At 42.8% G+C, this 19,898-nt stretch overlaps 1 protein-coding gene across 6 annotated transcripts in view; it reads right to left on the bottom strand.

Annotated features, from left to right (window-relative positions):
- ZNF438 (zinc finger protein 438) overlaps nucleotides 1-19,629 on the bottom strand; it is a 188,099-nt gene extending 168,470 nt beyond the window's left edge. For 3 of the 6 annotated variants that reach the window (XM_043883388.1, XM_043883387.1, XM_043883383.1), the window contains exon 1: nucleotides 19,140-19,629. The gene's annotated coding sequence lies outside the window, so the exon portion shown is untranslated. Of the gene's footprint in view, nucleotides 1-18,516; nucleotides 18,620-19,003; nucleotides 19,110-19,139 lie in introns of those variants that run through there. The other 3 variants (XM_043883385.1, XM_043883384.1, XM_043883386.1) reach the window with 3 other exon arrangements.
- Nucleotides 19,630-19,898: the final 269 nt, after the last annotated feature.

Genomic DNA, 19,898 nt, shown 5'->3' with positions numbered 1-19,898 from the left:
ATGTTGAGAATGAATATGGCTGAGTATCATTTAGTAGTTAATCAACAGCTCTTTCATAAAGAATATCATAACATCAATTTTGATACTGGGTGAAGATTAACCTCTTAAGGTTAGCTCTCACAGCAGGTCAGAAACTTGGACTGTAAACAAAAACAAGGACCATGCTTGACATTTTCAAAGAGCTTTCACATTAATATGCTTTATCTAAATCACAAATATTGCTTTAGCACTGGATAGTACCTATCTGGAAGGCAGAAGTAAGACACAAAAGCTGTAGGTTAAGGATGGAAATATAGGCAGAATATAAACAGAATATACACAACATCCATTCTTTTTTAAGTATGATGAGCTTACAGCATGTAGGATATTTTAAATAAAATTTCAATACAAAAAATAAAGTATACCAACAACTTATTTTGCCTTCTTGAACTTCTAGGAAAAATAATGCCCTCTGACTTTAACATCTTCATAGGAAAACATTTTTTAAAACTAAAATATTACTATGAGAGATCAATTTAGAAAAACGCCTACTTTTTTGTCACAGTTCCTGAAAATATTCATAAATAGCTCTTTATTTCATTCTGAAGAATATTTTAAAATAAACATTAAACCAAAATACTTTATAAAAATGGTACTAAGATATAGTAGTTGTGATAAAATGATTCACAGACACTAACATGATTCTGCCTACCTTATAGAAAAGGCATGCAATATAATCCTAAACATTCTAAAATGTAAGAATAATTGCTAGTTAACTTTCAAAAGGTAATCCCTTCTAGATGTACCTCTAACAACAGCAAAAACAACAAACTTTAGATCTATAATTCAGCATCCATCAAGACTAATTTTGGCAGATATATGACACAACACACCCCCACAAGAGAGAAAGATAAACATAAAATTAACACAGTTTTCACCATAATGTTTAAAGCCTTAAAGTAATCCATAAACCACTATTGCCTTTTCAACTATATAAAAAACAAATACTTGAGACTGCCTGGGTCCCAAATATCACAGAATCTTGAGACTGGTAGGCAGGAAACAAATGATAGTCACTCCACTTTTTTTTTTTTTAATTTCAGAAGAAAAGCACAATCAGTAGCACAATGGTAACATTAAGGTTTGACATAAACACAGAAAATGTAAAGTAACTATTCTCCAACTTCAAGAAAGGAAAAGATTATTGTTTGGCTCTTGTCCTAAGCTGGAAACAAGTAAACAAAAAAGGGGTTTTAAAAATGCCCCATCAAGCAATCCTTAAATGCTAATCAATATTTCCACTTAAGTACACAGCTGAGAGAGTCAGTTCCAATCAGGATCTACCCTGCTTCAAGACCCTTACTCCTCATAGCTTGCAAGTCCCTGAGCTCCAAGTTTAGAGGTCAACCAATCCTTAAACTCACTTTGGAAAGAAACAATCCTAAAACTCCATGTTTACTCAAAATCCTACCTAAGTCTCTGCCTGTCTTGAGAACCACATTCTGCAAGCATAGTTCTCCCTTGTTGAGCAAGCATGAAATTCAGCTTTCATTCAGCTATATTTGGGTGTGGTCTCTTCCTTCAATAATACAATAAATATGAGGGTTACTTGGTTATTAGCATTTTTCTTCATGGAGGAAAGAAAAATCTTTTTGTTATAATAATTCAATTTTATGGAAACTTGAGACTCTTCACCTTTTAAGTCTAAATATAATCATTTTTGCCCAATATACAACTGTACTAGCAAAGGGATCCTTTTCCTTCTCTGATTGCCAGACCAATAATCTCATACCATCAATGGTCCAAATCCAGCCAATGAATTTATGAAACACTAGTATTTCCAATTAGTCATACGTGTATCAATAATTGAATATCATTATGGGGACTTCCCTGGTGGTCCAATAGTTAAGAATAAGCCTTGCAGTGGGGTGGATGCAGGTTTGAACCCTGACTGGGAAATTAAGATCCTATGGTGTAGCCAAAAAAAAAAAAAACAACAACAACAAAAAAAAGAGAGAGAGAGGAGTGAATATCATCAAACAGTCTTCAAATAAAAAGATAAGTGATCAAAAACTTAAGTAGACATTCTCTTTGATCTAACAGAAATGACAGTGTGGCTTGGTTTTTTTAAATCTGAAAACCTAAATTTTAAATCCTACCTTTGCAATTTAATTATCTGGGTAAATGGATCATCTCTTCTTAAATTTTCCAATCTAGAAAACAAAGTGACTATACCCAGCTCCTACTACCTCACAAAAATGTTGTATCTACTCATTTAGAGTATGATGAACTCTAAATGTTTCAGAAAGGAAAACAAGCCCAACCATTACATTATCATTTTGTTTGTTGCAGAAGTCAAGTCACCTTGAGGTTCAGGTCACCATAGAGAAAAAGTAAGAGGAACTGTCTCAATTTGACATAAAAAATGGCTAAAGAGGGAACATTTCATGCAAAGATGGGCATAATAAACGACAAAAATGGCAAGGACCTAACAGAAGCAGAAGAGATTAAGAAGAGGTGATAAGAATACACAGAAGAACTGTACAAAAAAAAAAGCTCTTAATGACCCAGACAACCACGATGCTGTGGTTACTCACCTAGAGCCAAACATCCCGGAGAATGAAATAGGCCTTAGGAAGCATTACCACGAACGAAGCTAGCTGAGGTGATGAAATTCCAGCTGAGCTATTTCAAATCCTAAAAGAGTATGTTGTTAAACTGTTACACCCAATAAGCCAGCAAATTTGGAAAACTCAGTAGTGGCCACAAGACTGGAAAGGTCAGTGTTCATTCCAATCCCAAAGAAAGGCAGAGCCAAAGGATGTTCAAATGACCATACAACTGCACTCATTTCACAGGCTAGCAAGGTAATGCTCAAAATCCTCCAAGCTAGGATTCAACAGTACCTGAACTGAAAACTTCCAGATGTATGAGCTGGATTTAGAAAAAGGAGAGGAACCAGAGATCAAATTGCCAACATCTGCTGGATCATAGAAAAAGCAGGGCAACTCCAAAAAAGGATCCACTTCTGCTTACTGACTACGCTAAAGCCTTTGACTGTGTGGATCACAACAAATTGAAAAATTCTTAGAGATTGGAATACCAGACCACCTTACCTGTCCCCCAAGAAACCTGTATGCAGGTCAAGAAGCAGCAGTTAGAACTGGACATGGAACAATGGACTGGTTCAAAGTTGGGAAAGGAGTACAATAAGGCTGTATGTTGTCACCCTGTTTGTTTAACTTACACGCAGAGTACACCATGTGAAATGCCAGATTGGATGAATCACATGGGAATCAAGATTGCCAGGAGAAATATCAACAACCTCAAATAAGCAGATGATACCAATCTAATGGCAGAAAGTAAAGAGGAACTGAAGAGCCTCTAGAAGAGGATGAAAGAGGAGAGTGAAAAACCCGGCTTAAAACTCAACATTCAAAGAAATAAGATCATCCAGTCCCATCACTTCATGGCAAACAGATGGGGGAAAAGTGGAAGGAGTAACAGACTTGAGCTCCAAAATCACTGGGGATGGTGACTGCAACCATGAAATTAAAAGACACTTGCAACTTGGAAGAAAATCTATGACAAACCTAGACAGAGTATTAAAAAGCAGGGAAATTCCAGAAAAACTACTTCTGCTTCACTGACTACGCTAAAGCCTTTGACTGTGTGGATCACAGCAAACTGGAAAATTCTTAAAGAGATGAGAATACCAGACCACCTTACCTCCTGAGAAACCTGTATGTAGAACAAGAAGCAACAGTTAGAATGGGACAGGGAACAACAAACTGGTTCCAAATTGGGAAAGGAGCATATCAAGGCTATATAGTCACCCTGCTTATTTAACTTATATGCAGAGTACATCACAGGAAATGCTGGGCTGGATGACTCACAAGCTAGAATCAAGATTGCTGGGAGAAATATCAACCACCTCAGATATGCAGATGGTTTCACTTTAATGGCAGAAAGTGAAGAAGAACTAAAGAACTTATTGATCAAAGTGAAAGAGGAGAGTGAAAAACTTGGCTTAAAACTCAATATTCAAAAAATGAAAATCATGGCATGCCGACCCATCACTTCGTGGCAAATAAACAGGGGAAATGTGGAAACAGTGTTGGATTTCATTTTCTTGGGCTCCAAAATCACTGTGGATGGTGACTGCAGCCACAAAATTGAGACACTTGCTCCTTGGATGAAAAATGACAAACCTAACATTTTGCTGACAAAGGTCTGTATAGTCATAGTTTTTCAAGTAGTCATGTACTGATGTGAGACATCAGTATCATAAAGAAGGCTGTTGGTTTAGTCGCTAAGTCGTGTCTGACTCTTGTGGACCCCATGGATTATAGCCTGCCAGGCTCCTCTGTGCATGGGATTCTCCAGGCAAGAATACTGGAGTGGGTTGCCATTTCCTCCTCCAGGGGATCTTCTCAACCCAGGAATCGAACCTGGGTCTCCTGCATTGCAGGCAGATTCTTTACTGACTGAGCTATGAGGGAAGCCCTAAAGAAGGCTGATAAGCATCAAGAAATGATGCTTTCAAACTGTGGTGTTGGAGAAGACACATGAGAGTCCCTTGGACTGCAAGGAAATCAACCCTGAATATTCACTGGAAGGACTAGGGCTGAAGCTGAAGCTCCAGTACTTTGGCCACCTGATGCAAAGAGCTGACTCAATGGAAAAGACCCTGATGCTGGGAAAGACTGAAGGCAAGAGGAGAAGGGAAGAGACAGAGGATGAGATGGTTGGATGGCATCACCAACTCAATGGATGTGAGTTGGAGCAAATTTGGGGAAAGAGTAAAAGACAGCGAAGCCTGGCAAGCTGCAGTCCACGGGGATGCAAAGAGTCAGACACAACTTGGTGACTGAACAACAACAACAAAAGAGACTAATAAGGGTTCTAATTAGACTATTAGAATGAATGGGAATCCTATCCCAAATAGAAATCCCTCTAATCAGATAGGCAAAGTAAATTGTGCGAGAGGGATGCGTGACCCAAGTATGCTCAAATATGGCTGAGAGCTATCTTTGTGCTGCTTTTGGCCTTAGTGTTCTCAAAAAATAAATTCTAAATAGCCAGTACTGCTACCTTATGGCTTCCCAAAGCTCAGTGAAGCATCCACTCAAGTCTGATCAGAGTAGGATTACAAACACTGAAATACTAATTGATTCAAGTGCCAACATGAACATTTGACTAGGTGTTGAAGGAAACCACATCACCCCAAAATAATCTTGACACATTATTTTGAATGAAAGACATTTAAGAAATAGCAGGTGCAGAAGGACACTCTGAGACTCCTTTGTCCTTCCTGAGAGCAAGAGATAAAACTCCCAAGTGAAAGGTACCTTCCCCATAGCAGGAGGAAGGAAGACATTCTTATCAGCAGAGGCGGGGGACTGGGGGCTGGGAAAGCTGTACAAACAAATCTTATGACAGTAACCCTTATCTTGCCATTATCTCTTCACCACTCACTATCTCTGCCCCACACCCCCTTTGTCTTGTCAATTCTTCACAAATTTATCGTGTGTCTAAAATGTGCAAAAGTTTCCGGCTCTGGTCACTTCTTCAGGTCTTCATTCTCTTGTGACGGCCCCTGTGTATATGTCAAAGTTTAACAAAATGTGTATGTTTTTCTCCTGTTAATCTGTTTTACGTCAGTTTAATCTTCAGGCCCAGCCAGAGACCCAAAGAGGGTGGAGGAGAATTTTCCCTCACCTGCAGGGTCAAGAGGCCTAATTTAGTAAGGTTAGGCAGAGACTTGGTGAATTTATCCAGAAACTGTCAAATTCACTTACAGAGAAGAATCCAAGGAGAGGCAGCACAGCTCGGTGGAAACAGTAAAAAGTCTATGATGTGTTTGGTGACCCTGAATAAGTTCCTTAGTATCTCTGAACACCATTTCCTCCTCTATAAAATAGGAATTATTTCACAGGACTATCAGAAAGATTAAAAGAGATAAAACATAACTAGTAATTTTTTAAATGTCCTAAGGGGACTTCCCTGGTGGTCCAGTGGTTAAGACTCTGAGCTCCCAACGTGGGGGGCACAAGTCCTATCCCTGGTCAGGGAACTAGATCCCACAGGCTGTGCAGTGCAGCCAAAACATAAGTAAATATAAATTAATTAATTAAAAATGTACATTCCTAGTCATTTAAAAAAAAAGGTCCTAACAACCAGATCTCTGAGTCCTCTACTTACTTTGATCTGGTCACTAACTTGCTATTTAACACACAAGAACATACATGACAAGTCATTTGATCTAAATCTGTTTCCTCATCTGTCAAATAGTTGGGGAATGGATACCCTAACACATTTCCTAGAGTATTTATAACCATCACATATGAAAATGAATCTGAAAAAGATTGGTCAAATGTACAAAAACCTGTGTAACTGGGAGATAATTAATTCCATACATACAAAAACAAAGAAGATTCATACGAGCGAACCTATTATAAACCAGGATTATATAATACCCCAATCAATTAATTTTAGTAAGAAAAAAATGTCATGCCTAAAATCATACCTCAAATGCTAGACACACTGGCCACCACATGGCTGTTAGCTACAAGAATTCTTTTCCATGCAATAAATGAACCAAATGACCTCAGCTCTCCAAAGAACTAAAAGCAGTTCAACATCATCTTTTGTTCAAGTCAGGTGTTTGCCATTTACAACTACTACTTCAATTTCTAAAGCAACAGGAAAAAGAGAAAAAGAAAGCAAGCTATACACTGCAGGGTTTCTCAACATCAGCAGTGTCGACATTTTAACTCAGATAATTTAAAAAAAAAAAGAAGCCCTTTTTACTTTATTTTAGTTGTACTGGGTCTTCATTGTGGCTTGTGAACTTAGCCACCCCGATGCACGTGGGCTCTTAGTTCCCAGACCAGGGATTGAACCCCGTCCTCTGCATCGGAAGTTAGATTCTTAATCCCTGGACCACGAGGGAAGTTCCTAACCTAAATAGTTTTTTGATGTTGGGGTCGCCCTGGGTACCGTAGGTTATTGAGGTGTTTCCCTGGCCTGCACTAACTAGATGCCAGGAGCAATGTGCCCCCATCCTCACCCCACCAACACACACGCATTTGGGACAACTAAAAATGCCTCCAGCCTTTGCAAATGTCCCCAGGGTGGGTTGGGGGAAGGTATAAAGTCATCCCCAGCTGAGATTCACTGAGCTATAGCCTCATTACAACATTCCAGTATTTATTTCATATCTGGGGCTTCCCTTGTGGCTCAGCTGGTAAAGAATCCGCCTGCAATACGGGAGACAGGGGTTCAATCCCTGGGTTCGGAAGATCCCCTGGAGAAGGGAAAGGCTACCCACTCCAGTATCCTGGCCTGGAGAATTCCATGGACTGTATAGTCCATGGGGTTGCAAAGAGTTGGACACGACTGAGTGACTTTCACTTTCACTCTCTCTTTCTCTCAGGTCAGTTCAGTCGCTCAGTCGTGTCCGACTCTTTGTGACCCCATGAACCAGAGCACACCAGGCCTCCCTGTCCATCACCAACTCCTGGAGATTACCCAAACTCATGTCCATTCTGTGATGCCATCCAACCATCTCATCCTCTGTCGTCCCCTTCTCCTGCCTTCAATCTTTCCCAGCATCAGGGTCTTTTCAAATGAGTCATCTCTTCAAATCAGGTGGCCAAAGTATTGCAGTTTCAGCTTCAACATCAGGCCTTCCAATGAACACCCAGGACTGATCTCCTTTAGGATGGACGGGTTGGATCTTCTTTCAGTCCAAGGAACTCTCAAGAGTCTTCTCCAACACCACAGTTCAAGAGCATCAATTCTTCAGTGCTCAGCTTTCTTTATAGTCCAACTCTCACATCCATGCATGACTACTGGAAAAACCATAGCCTTGACTACACAGACCTTTGTTGGCAAAGTAATGTCTCTGCTTTTTAACACGCTCTCTAGGTTGGTCATAACTTTCCTTCCAAGGAGTAAGCATCTTTTAATTTCATGGCTGCAGTCACCATCTGCAGAGCTCTTGGAGCCCACAAAAATAAAGTCAGCCACTGTTCCCACTGTTTCCCCATTTATTTGCCATGAAGTGGTGGGACCAGATGCCATGATCTTAGTTTTCTGAATGTTGAGCTTTAAGCCAACATTTTCACTCCCCTCTTTCACATTCATCAACAGGCTCTTCAGTTCTTCACTTTCTGCCATAAGGGTGGTGTCATCTGCATATCTGAGGTTATTGATATTTCTCCCGGCAATCTTGATGCCACCTTGTGCTTCATCCAACCCAGTGTTTCTCATGATGTACTCTGTATATAAGTTAAATAAGCAGGGTGACAATATACAGCCTTGACATACTCCTTTTCCTACTTGGAACCAGTCTGTTCTTCCATGTCCAGTTCTAACTGCTGCTTCCTGACCTGCATACAAGTTTCTCAAGAGGCAGGTCAGGTATTCCCATCTCTTTCAGAATTTTCCACAGTTTATTGTGATCCACACAGTCAAAGGCTTTGGCACAGTCAATAAAACAGAAACAGATGTTTTTCTGGTACTCTCTTGCTTTTTCGATGATCCAGCAGATGTTGGCAATTTGATCTCTGGTTCCTCTGCCTTTCCTAAAACCAGCTTGAACATCTGGGAGTTCACGGTGCATGTATTGCTGAAGCCTGGCTTGGAGAATTTTGAGCATTACTTTACTAGCGTGTGAGATGAGTGCAATTGTGCGGTAGTTTGAACATTCTTTGGCATTGCCCTTCTTTGGGACTGGAGTGAAAACTGACCTTTTCCAGTCCTGTGGCCACTCCTGAGTTTTCCAAATTTGTTGACATATTGAGTGCAGCACTTTCACAGCATCATCTTTCAGGATTTGAAATAGCTCAACTGGAATTCCATCACCTCCACTAGCTTTTTTGCAATGATGCTTCCTAAGACCCACTTGACTTCACATTCCAGGATGTCTGGCTCTAGGTGAATGATCACACCATCATCATCTCGGTCGTGAAGATATTTTTTGTACAGTTCTTCTGCATATTCTTGCCACCTCTTCCTAATATCTTCTGCTTCTGTTAGGTCCATACCATTTCTGTCCTTCATTGAGCCCATCATTGCATGAAATGTTCCCTTGGCATCTCTAATTTTCTTGAAGAGATCTCTAGTCTTTCCCATTCTATTGTTTTCCTCTATTTCTTTGCATTGATCGCTGAGGAAGACTTTGTTATCTCTCCTTGATATTCTTTGGAACTCTGCATTCAAATGGGTATATCTTTCCTTTTCTCCTTTGCTTTTCACTTCTCTTCTTTTCATAGGTATTTGTTAAGACCTCCTCAGACAGCCATTTTGCTTTTTTGCATTTCTTTTTCTTGGGGATGGTCTTAATCCCTGTCTCCTGTACAATGTCATGAACCTCCATCCATAGTTCATCAGGCACTCTGTCTATCAGATCTAGTCCCTTAAATACCCCACTTTCTTCAACTTAAGTCTGAATTTGGCAATAAGGAGTTCATGATCTGAGCCACAGTCAGCTCCTGGTCTTGTTTCTGCTGACTGTATACAGCTTCTCCATCTTTGGCTGCAAAGAATATAATCAATCTGACTTCGGTGTTGGCCATCTGGTGATGTCCATGTGCAGAGTCTTTTCTTGTGTTGTTGGAAGAGGGTGTTTGCTATTATCAGTGCATTCTCTTGGCAGAACTCTGTTAGCCTTTGCCCGGCTTCATTCTGTACTCCAAGGCCAAATTTGCCTGTTACTCCAAGGTGTTTCTTGACTTCCTACTTTTGCATTCCAGTCCCCTATAATGAAAAGGACATCTTTTTGAGGTGTTAGTTCTAAAAGGTCTTGTAGGTCTTCATAGAACCATTCAACTTCAGCTTCTTCAGCATTACTGGTCAGGGCATAGACTTGGATTATCATAATATTGAATGGTTTGCCTTGGAAATGAATAGAGATCATTCTGTCATTTCGGAGACTGCATCTAAGTACTGCATTTTGGACTCTTTTATTGACCATGATGGCTATTCCATTTCTTCTAAGGGATTCCTGCCCACAGTAGTAGATAATGGTCATCTAAGTTAAATTCACCCATTCCAGTCCACTTTAGTTCACTGATTCCTAGAAGGTCGATGTTCACTCTTGCCATCTCCTGTTTGAGCACTTGCAATTTGCCTTGATTCATGGACCTAACATTCTAGGTTCCTATGCAATATTTCTCTTTACAGTATCAGACCTTGCTTCTATCACTAGTCACATCCACAACTGGGTGTTGTTTTTGCTTTGGCTCTATCTCTTCATTCTTTCTGGATTTATTTCTCCACCAATCTCCAGTGGCATATCGGGCACCCACCGACCTGGGGAGTTCCTCTTTCAGTGTCCTATCTTTTTGCCTTTTCATACTGTTCATGGGGTTCTCAAGGCAAGAATACTGAAGTGGTTTGCCATTCCCTTCTCCAGTGGACCACATTCTGAGACTGATAGATTAGAGTGCAGTTGGGAGCTAACAGTTTTGCAGTATAAGAGCTCAGTAAAAGAATGCTGTCTATAGGAGAATTATAGGTACAGGAGGGAGTTATGGTTTAATTCTCTTCCATCAACATGCTCTGTTTTTGCTTAATTCTAAGAATTTCCTTCTTAGAAGTTCTTTTGGGGTAACAACTTAGTTAACCAGTCACCAAAGTTTAGTCCCTACCAGACTTACTAATTATTATTCATTAGTGATTATATGGAAAAAAAAATCATGCCTCAAGATTTTGATTTCTAAGCAATCAAATATGAAATGAATCAAAATTAAGTGCTACTTATCTATCTAAATTATTAAACATAGTCAAAGATTTAAAATATTAAGTAAAAGTACACAAATTAGTATTCAGCTAATTACTGTAGATATTTAATACATATATGTTGATGGTAAAATGCAAAAAGAAACCATAAGAAGTAGAATTTTGAGAATTATATTAAATGCCTAGTATACACCATCACTAGGTGTGACACATGGTTTTCTACAAGAAATAATTTCCATATACTTACATTGGTACTCATAACATAGTAGTGAAAGTCATGTCTGACTCTTTGTGACTCCACAGACTATAGCCCAAAAGACTCCTCTAACCATGGACTTCTCCAGGAAAGAATACTAGAGTGGGTAGCCACTGCCTTTTCCAGGGGATCTTCCCGACCAAGGGCTCGAACCTGGGTCTCACGCACTGCAGATTTTTTACCATCTGAACCACCAGAGATGCCTGTTAATTTTGCCTAGGTAAATATATATTTCACCTGATCAGTGTGACAGTGACTTCTGTTGTCATCAAACACAAGAGCTGACCACCACTCCCCCTCTGCTGGGAGCTACCTGATACAAATAACCATCAGCCTGCTCTCTGGGGCTGCCCAGGTGGTACTAGTGGTAAAGAACCTGCCTGCCTAATGCAGGAGATGTAAGACATGCAGGTTCGATCCCTGAGTCAGGAAGATCCCCTGAACAAGGGCATGGCAACCCATTCCAATATTCCTGCCTGGAGAATCTCAAGAACAGAGGAACCTTGGCAGTTACAGTCCATGGGCTCACAAAGAGTTGGACACAACTGAAGCAACTTAGCATGCACCCACAGCCTGCTCTCCCAGAGCCTGAACTCAAAAAATGACAAAGCATGAGCCATCAATAGGTCACTGTAGACACAATTCTACTTGATACCATGTCTAATGTTCTAAAGGAAGCTACTGTAATTGTGGTAAAAAATAATAATAATAGTCATGTCAACTCCACTAAATTTAGAGACACTGCAATAGCAGAGTTAAAATTCTGTGAGCTGCAACATGAAACAGCACATCTTTCAATTTTAAAACTTGTGGCAGGTTCCTGTTTAGAGTTCTGGTAGACTTCGTTGTTCAGATCAACTCTGCTGCTGAAAGCTAAAAAAGCTAAACAAAATATAATTGTACATGTTGTAACAGAAAAGCTCGGAAATTAATCATGAAATCTACAATGGTGTAAATTTATATAATCTTTCATAGTTTGAATTTGAAATACACATATTAGGAAGTAATACAATTGTGATAAATGTGTGTAGGTTATAGTATGCCCTGAAAGAGATTCATGGAAATAAGATACCTATTTTTGTGTGTATTGTTCATATTCCTATGTTTCCACATTGTTCCACATATAAGAGATGTAATCTATAATTCTGTTCATGACAAATATCACCAGATTCTCTTTCTCAGACAAAAAAATATAACTCAATGTTAAAGAGGATCAGCAGAGAAACTCAAACTTACTCCAATGTGCAGAACTTTGGCACAATTCACTGAAATCCGTGGAAACCTGCCTAAATACTTCACACAACCCCTCTGTGGTCCTCTATTATGCAAGCTGCAACATTTCAAGCCAACTCCCTAGTGAGCCCTGTCAACACTGAGGTAATAGAACTGGAAAAACTCATCACTCCACCGTGATATTCAAATATCAAATTGTATTTCATTTGGCAATAATTACACAGTTGCCAAATAAAACTAACGCAAATATAGTACACTAGACAAGGCTTCGAGTCATTCTTTTCTTGAAACAGACTCCTGGGGAGCCTCGAATTGATCCTGTGATTGCTGAGGCATTCCTTCTCTCCTCTGACCCCTTCCCGCCCCACCCCTCACGCATGTTCCAGGATGAACTCATCGGCATGCATTTCTGCATTTAGCCTCCTCTAGTTGTATTCCCACAGGTCCTTCCTCATACTCTGCTCCTCCAGAGGAGAGCTATGTTTTATTCATTTCTGAACTCCTCACACCTAGCCAATGTTCTGCATATAAAGTCATCCCTAATATCTACTCCACGGCAGGGACTAGAGATGGAGAAGGAGAAGAAATACAGACTTCACCCTCTGGAAACTCACAGAAAGGGAATATGGGATACGGGCTGCCTGAACAGAATCAAGTAATGAAAGGCCAGTTAGCCTGTGTTTCTTTCTCCTCTTGCCATTCAAGGCTTGCTGTTGTTGTTCAGTTGCTAAGTCCTGTCCAACTCTTTGAGATGCCATGAACTACAGCACACCAGGTTTCCCAGTCCTTCACTATCTCCCAGAGTTTGCTCAAACTCCTGTCCAGTGAGTGACGCAATCTAACAATCTCATCCTTTGTCACCCCCTTCTCCTCCGGCCCTCAATCTTTTTTCCCCAGCATCATGGTCTTTTCCAGTGAGTTGGCTCTTTGCATCAGGTGGCCAAAGTACTATGGATTCAGCATCAGCATCAGTCCTTCCAATGAATATTCTGGGTTGACTTCCTTTAGGATTGACTGGTTTGATCTTCTTGCTGTCCAAGGGACTGTCAAGAGTCTTCTCCAGCACCACAGTTGGAAAGCATCAATTCTTCAGCACTCAGCCTTCTTTATGGGCCAACTCTCACATTCATACATGACTACAGGAAAAACAACAGATTTGATTTTATGTATCTTTGTCATCAAAGTGATGGTTCTGCTTTTTAATACTCTGTCTAGATTTCTCATAGCTTTTCTTCCAAGATGCAAGTGTCTTTTTTGATTTCAAGGCTGCAGTCACCACCCACAGTGATTTTGGAGCCCAAGAAAATAAAGTGTTACTGTTTCCACTTTGTCCCCATCTACTTGCCATGAAGTGATGGGACTTGATGCCATGACCTTAATTTTTTGAATGTTGAGTTTTAAGCTGGGTTTTTTACTCTCCTCTTTCACCCTCATCTAGAGGCTCTTTAGTTCCTCTTCACTTTCTGCCATTAGATTGGTTCAGTTCCGTTCAGTCATTCAGTCGTGTCCAATTCTTTGCCTGGTAGGCTGCAGTCCATGGGGTCGCTAGGAGTCAGACACAACTGCGCGACTTCACTTTCACTTTTCACTGTCATGCATCGGAGAAGGAAACGGCAACGCACTCCAGTGTTCTTGCCTGAAGAATCCCAGGGACAGGGAAGCCTGGTGGGCTGCTGTCTATGGGGTCACATAGAGTCAGACACGACTGAAGTGACTTAGCAGCAGCAGCATGTGAGCACAATTGTACAGTAGTTTGAATGTTCTTTGGCATTGCCCTTCTTTGGGATTGGAATGAAAACTAACCTTTTCCAGTCCTGTGGCCACTACTGAGTTTTACAAATTTGCTCATATATTGAGTGCAGCACTTTAACAGCATCATATTTTAGAATTTGAAACAGCTCAGCTGGAATTTCATCACCTCCACTAGCTTTGTTTGTAGTAAGGCTCCCTAAGGCCCAGTTGACTTCACATTCCAGGATGTTTAGCTCTAGGTGAGTGGTCACACCATCATGGTCATCTGGGTCATTAAGACCCTTTTTTTATAGTTCCTCTGTGTATTCTTTTCTCTTTTCTTGAAGTAAACTCAATTTTTATTCTTCTATATAAAACATAGATATAAGCATAAAATCTCCTTAAAGAGCTTGCAACCCTGAGGCGATGTCCTTGGGTATATAAAGTATACAGCAATAGCAAATGAAATCTGAGCTCCAGGAATGAAAATGGACTTCAAAAACATAATATTTATACAATTGCACACATACCAATAGTATTCTATGCCTCATCTAGTCTCTGAATCCAACTACATCAACTGCCTTTCAGTTTGAACACTGGACAGCCTGACTCCCTACATATATTCCATCATACACAATGCCTCCTTTCCAACTGAAATTTAATAAATTAACATGGGATTTACATATAGGGATTTCTATATGGTGAGTGCATTGCCAGAAAGCATAACCAGTTTTTGACAACAGCATCTTCCCACATAAAAACTTTGGCCCTCAGAGGGAAGTTGATGCCATCTGACTACAGTAACCTTGAGGGGGGAAGGTCCTTGAGGGTCCCCTGGGATCCTCCAGAGGTGAGGTGTTTCATATAACCTGAGGGCTGCATCAAGGGTCCTCTGTGTATTCCTATCACCTCTTCTTAATCTCTTTTGCTTCTATTAGCGCCTTACTGTTTCTGTCCTTTACAGTGCCCATCTTTGCATGAAATGTTCCCTTGGTGGTGGTGGTTATTGTTCAGTCACTCAGTTGGGTCTGACTCTTTGCGACCCCATGGACTGCAGCATGCCAGGCTTCCCTGTCCTTTGGTATCTCCAATTTTCTTGAAGAGATCACTAGTCTCTCCCATTCTATTGTTTCCCTGTTTCTTTGCATTGTTCACTGTAAGAAGGCTTTCTTATCTCTCCTTGCTATTCTCTGGTACCCTGCATTCAGCTGAGTATATCTTTCCCTTTCTCCTTTGCCTTTTGTTTCTCTTTTCTCAGCTATTTCTAAGGCCTCCTCAGATAACCACTTTGCCTTCTTGCATTTTTTTTCCTTGGGGATAGTTTTGGTCACTGCCTCCTGTACAATAAGCCTCTGTCCATGGTTCTTCAGGCACTCTGTTTACCAGATCTAATCCCTTGAATCTATTCGTCACCTCCACTGTATGATCACAAGGGATTTGATTTAGGTCATACCTGAATGGTCTAGTGGTTTTCCCTACTTTCTTCAACTTAAGCCTGAATTTTGTAATAAGGAGTTCATGATCTGAGCCACAGCCATGTCCAGGTCTTGTTTTAGCTAACTGTACAGAGCTTCTCCATCTTTGGCTGCAAAGAATATAATCAATCTGACTTTGGTATTGACCATCTGGTGATGTCCATGTGTAGAGCTGTCTCATGTTGTTGGAGAGGGTGTTCCCTATGACCAGTGCATTCTCTTGGCAAAACTCTGTTAGCCTTGGCCCTGCTTCATTTTACTCCAAGGCCAAACTTGCCTGTTTCTCCAGGTATCTCCTGACTTCTTACTTTTGCATCCCAACCCCCTATGATGAAAAGGACATCTTTTTTTGGTGTTAGTTCTAGAAGGTCTTGTAGATCTTCCCAGAATCAAATCGTTCAACTTCAGCTTCTTCGGCATTAATGGTTGGGGCATAGCCTTGGATTAATGTGATGTTGAATAAACACAATGAGGAACAAAAGCAGACTTTCTTTTCAGAAATACAAATGTGTATCTTCAGCCCTGACCATTCTTCTGAGTTCCATATTCCTACATCCAAGAGCCTGTTCAATGTGTCAATCTGGTGGGAGTTACAGGGATGAACTGCACGGATTCTAAAACAAGACCGCCTGGGTCTGAATCCCAGCTCCATCACTCCCAAGCTAGGAGACAGCCGGCTTCTTTTGTGGCTCCTCCACACACACACAACTGTCGTAAGAATTATATGGATGCACATGTGTAAAGGTGCTTAAAACCCAGCCAAGCACACAGTTCACACTGACATGGAGCTTACTGCCATTACCAGCACTGGGACTGCTGTTACTATGTCTGCATGCAAGTTCATGCTATGTCGCTTCAGTCGTGTCCAACTCTTTGCAACACTCTGGACTGCAGCCCTCCAGGCTCCTCTGTCCATGGGATTCTCCAGGCAAGAATACTGGAGAGAGGTTGCCATCCCATCCTCCAGAGGATCTTCCCAATTCAGGAAATCAAACCCGCATCTCTTACATTTCCTGCACTGGCAGGCGGGTTCTTTACCACTAGTGCCACCTGGGAAGCCTGTTACTGTGTCTATGGAGCATCTATAACTTGCCCAAAACATAATTCATGGTTGTCCTCCCAAACCCCTTCCTCCCTTCTCAGAAAACAGCACCACTGTCCATCCAGCTGTTTGAGCCTAAAACCAGAGAAATCATTACTTCTCCTTCTTCTCACACTCCAACTTCTAGCATCAAAAGTATACTGACTTTGACCATATACCATCATCCCGCCAACTATCTCCCCTAGCCCAAACGCCTGCCATCTCTCCCCAGGCGACAGTAAGAAACGCCCATCTCCCCACTTTCAATACTCCCCACTCCACAGCCCTACTGCTAATTCTCCCTCCAAGAAAACTGCAATCAGATGCTATTCCCTTGATGCAAGGCTCCCTGTAGTTTCCCATCACATTCAGAGTAGCGTCTTCACACACCCTTGCCCCCTTAGCTCACAAGGGTCCCCCTAGTTGCTGGCCCTCCAGTATCACTTGCCACCACCTTCTCCCTTCCTTGCCTTGTTCTAAACACTCTCCCCTTGCCATGTCTTGGCCACCTCAGACCACTGCTGTTGCTCCTGTCGCAAGACAGTACCATACAATACTCTGAAGTCTGGACTCAGAGGTCGAGCTACCCACATTCAAATACTGTCCCTATCACATTTTAGCTCTGTCTGCAAGCACACAGTTGTTCAGCTGTGTCCGACTCTTTGCAACCCCATGGACTGCAGTCCCCCAGGCTCCACTGTCCATGGAATTTTCCAGGCAAGAATACTGGAGTGGGCTTCCATTTCCTACTCCAAGGGATCTTCCCAACCCAAGCATAAGAACCCACATCTCCTGCATTGGTAGACGGGTTCTTTATCACTGAGCCACCTGGGAAGCCATGAGCATATCCCTAATATTTCTGTGCACCGGTATCCTCATCTATAATAAAAAATGGAGATATGAACACACATCTCAGAAGTTTGTAAAAATCTAATTTAGTGTTTAGAAGAATGCCTCACATAGTTAGCTCTAGGTTAGGGTTTACTGCTACGATTATGCCTGCCTGAAAATTTCTTACCTCAGGTTCTTCCTCTCACTTCCATCAATTCAAAGCCACCTCCTCTGAAATTTATTCCCTGATGGACCCCATGTCAAACAACCTGCCCTGTACTCCCACTGTTGTTCTTATCTTCCTTGACTTCACTGCACTTACCACCATCTGAAATAACATTATGTTCTTATTCTTTGATGCCTGATACCCCCCTGGACCATGAGCTCCACCAGGTTGGCGACTTTGTCTACTTGCTGCTCTATCTGTAGTTCTGACTCAGAACCTGACTTTGAAAATACACATCTCCTATACAGGTCAGTGGACCGGCCGGAGTTTCTTAATAACAATACTTAGCCAGCCTTTCATTTTCGTGATTGCGTCTGAGCCTCAAAAAAGAAACAGTACATATACTATCATCTCCCATTTTAGGGAGGAAAAGAAAGTTCCCAGCTTGGGTGACTTCTCTTTGGACACAAGCTAGTAACAATCAGAAACAAAAATCAGAACCCTTGCTTTCTAAGGCTCTTCAAACTTGGATGGAAGGGTATTGGGCCCCTGAGCTGAATTTACAGAAGTGTTTGTATTCAATTTCCTGAATAAATACACCCTAGGGGCGCCCAATAGTCTTCCTTTCAAAGTTCTTAACAAACACTTGCTCCTGAATTTGAGAAGTTTCATAGTATACACTAACTCATCAAAAATGCACCAACCTCTGGCAAGCCAAGAAAGTCAAGCAGTAACATATGATGAGGTGATATTCCAAACTGACAGATCAACAATCCCTAAAACACAGAGTGTCTGTGTTGAGTATACTGTGCTCATTCCAGGACGCTTTCTCTACAACACCAGACAAGAGGGCGTTTTAATTGCTGAGAACATTCTGATACTGATACCAGTGATTTCTTGACCCCTGTCCACCAAGCTCAGAGACAAGAATTCAGATCTGTGGTCCGGTTCAAGTGTTGTCCGTGATTAGATGGGCGGAAGGAGAGAAGGCAAAATTTTGAAAACATTCCCCTACCTACAAGACCTCTGTCAGATGGCCGCTGGTCACCACATTCTCATAATAACCGACTGGCTTAAGTCTTCTCCTGGCAAGGCTACCTCTCACAACGCTCCCGGCCCTGGGAAATACCCATTAGGGAGGTCAGAGACCGTTATGCCTTCATTTTACACAAAAAAAAAGGAAACTGAGGCAGCAAGTGGCTATCCCTTCAGCTCGCCCTCAGCTATCTGGAAGCTGCGGGGACCCCAAAGGAAGCCCAGATGTGCGGGGGTCTCTGCAGGAACCCTGCACCGCTGACTCAACATGTCAAACTCCAGGGCAGTTGGAATTCAGTCCTCTCTACGAGGAAGAAAGGAAAGAGGCTCTTCCCTTGGACTCCCCGTTCTCTGGCCTCCACTGTGGTCCCAACGGAGACCGTGCGAGTCTCCCAGGGCGCGGCCTCGCCGGCTCGCACTGCCGCCCAGCCTGCCACGGAGAGTGCGCTCCCGCCCCGGGCGGGTACCTGTCCCGTCACCGCGTTCAGCGGCTCCCCGGACCGCCCCAGGGGCGGAACCCAAGGCCACCACCGACTCCTGGGGTGCGGACAGCTGGGCGAGCCCCGGAGGCCCAAGCAGCTTCAGGAATCCTCAGAAACTTACAGTTTTCCTACCGCGTACGCGTCACGGCGAGGTGACGTCAGAGGACCCGGCGCCTGGGCAGGTCAGGCCGCGGGGCACCGCCCCCCGCGCAACAGCGGGAGACACGCCCCTTCCTCAACGGCCCCGCCCCGCCGCGGGGCCCTGGGCGCGGAGCAGGCGCAGACGGCCCGCGTGGCTGCCTCCGGGAGGGCTTCCCAAACCAGGCCGCCGAGGGCGGGGGCTGCTTGAGAGAGCTGTGCTCTAGCCGTGGGGCCGGGAGCGAGGCAACAATGGGAGTGGGCAAAGACCCTGGGAACACAGCAAACAGGGTGTCGCCAAGGGGCTGGGCGCCAGAGTTGTGAAGTAAATTTTCCACAGACTTTGCCTTTCTTCCCTCACGTGTTCGTTAAAAGTTCTCCACGTGCGGAAGCAGCCATTTGTTCTCCATCAGGTGCTGCGGCCCCCTTCGCCGGGAGCGCTCAGGTCTCCCACCAGCCCTTGCTCCTATGCCGCCCCGCCCCGACTCCGCCCCAAGGGTTCGGCCCCGCCCATGCCGAGTATGCTCCTCCCCAACCAGGCCACCCCCTCCGTTGGCCCCGCCCCCTAGGGTCCGCCCTTCCGGCTCCAACTGGAGGCAGGACCGGCGCCGCGCGACCCCGCCCTGCCCTGGCGGCTGTTCTAACGTTTTACTTGAGTTTTTAGTCTTTCCCTTTCCTACTAGATTTCCAACTTTTGCACAGGTTCCACTATATTGGCTTTAACAGACGATGATCTGTATAA

Source organism: Cervus elaphus, chromosome 23, assembly GCF_910594005.1.
Source record: "Cervus elaphus chromosome 23, mCerEla1.1, whole genome shotgun sequence".
NCBI classification, from domain to species: domain Eukaryota; kingdom Metazoa; phylum Chordata; class Mammalia; order Artiodactyla; family Cervidae; genus Cervus; species Cervus elaphus.
Note: the sequence above shows the minus strand (reverse complement) of the source record. Positions and strands in the feature narration are given on the sequence as shown.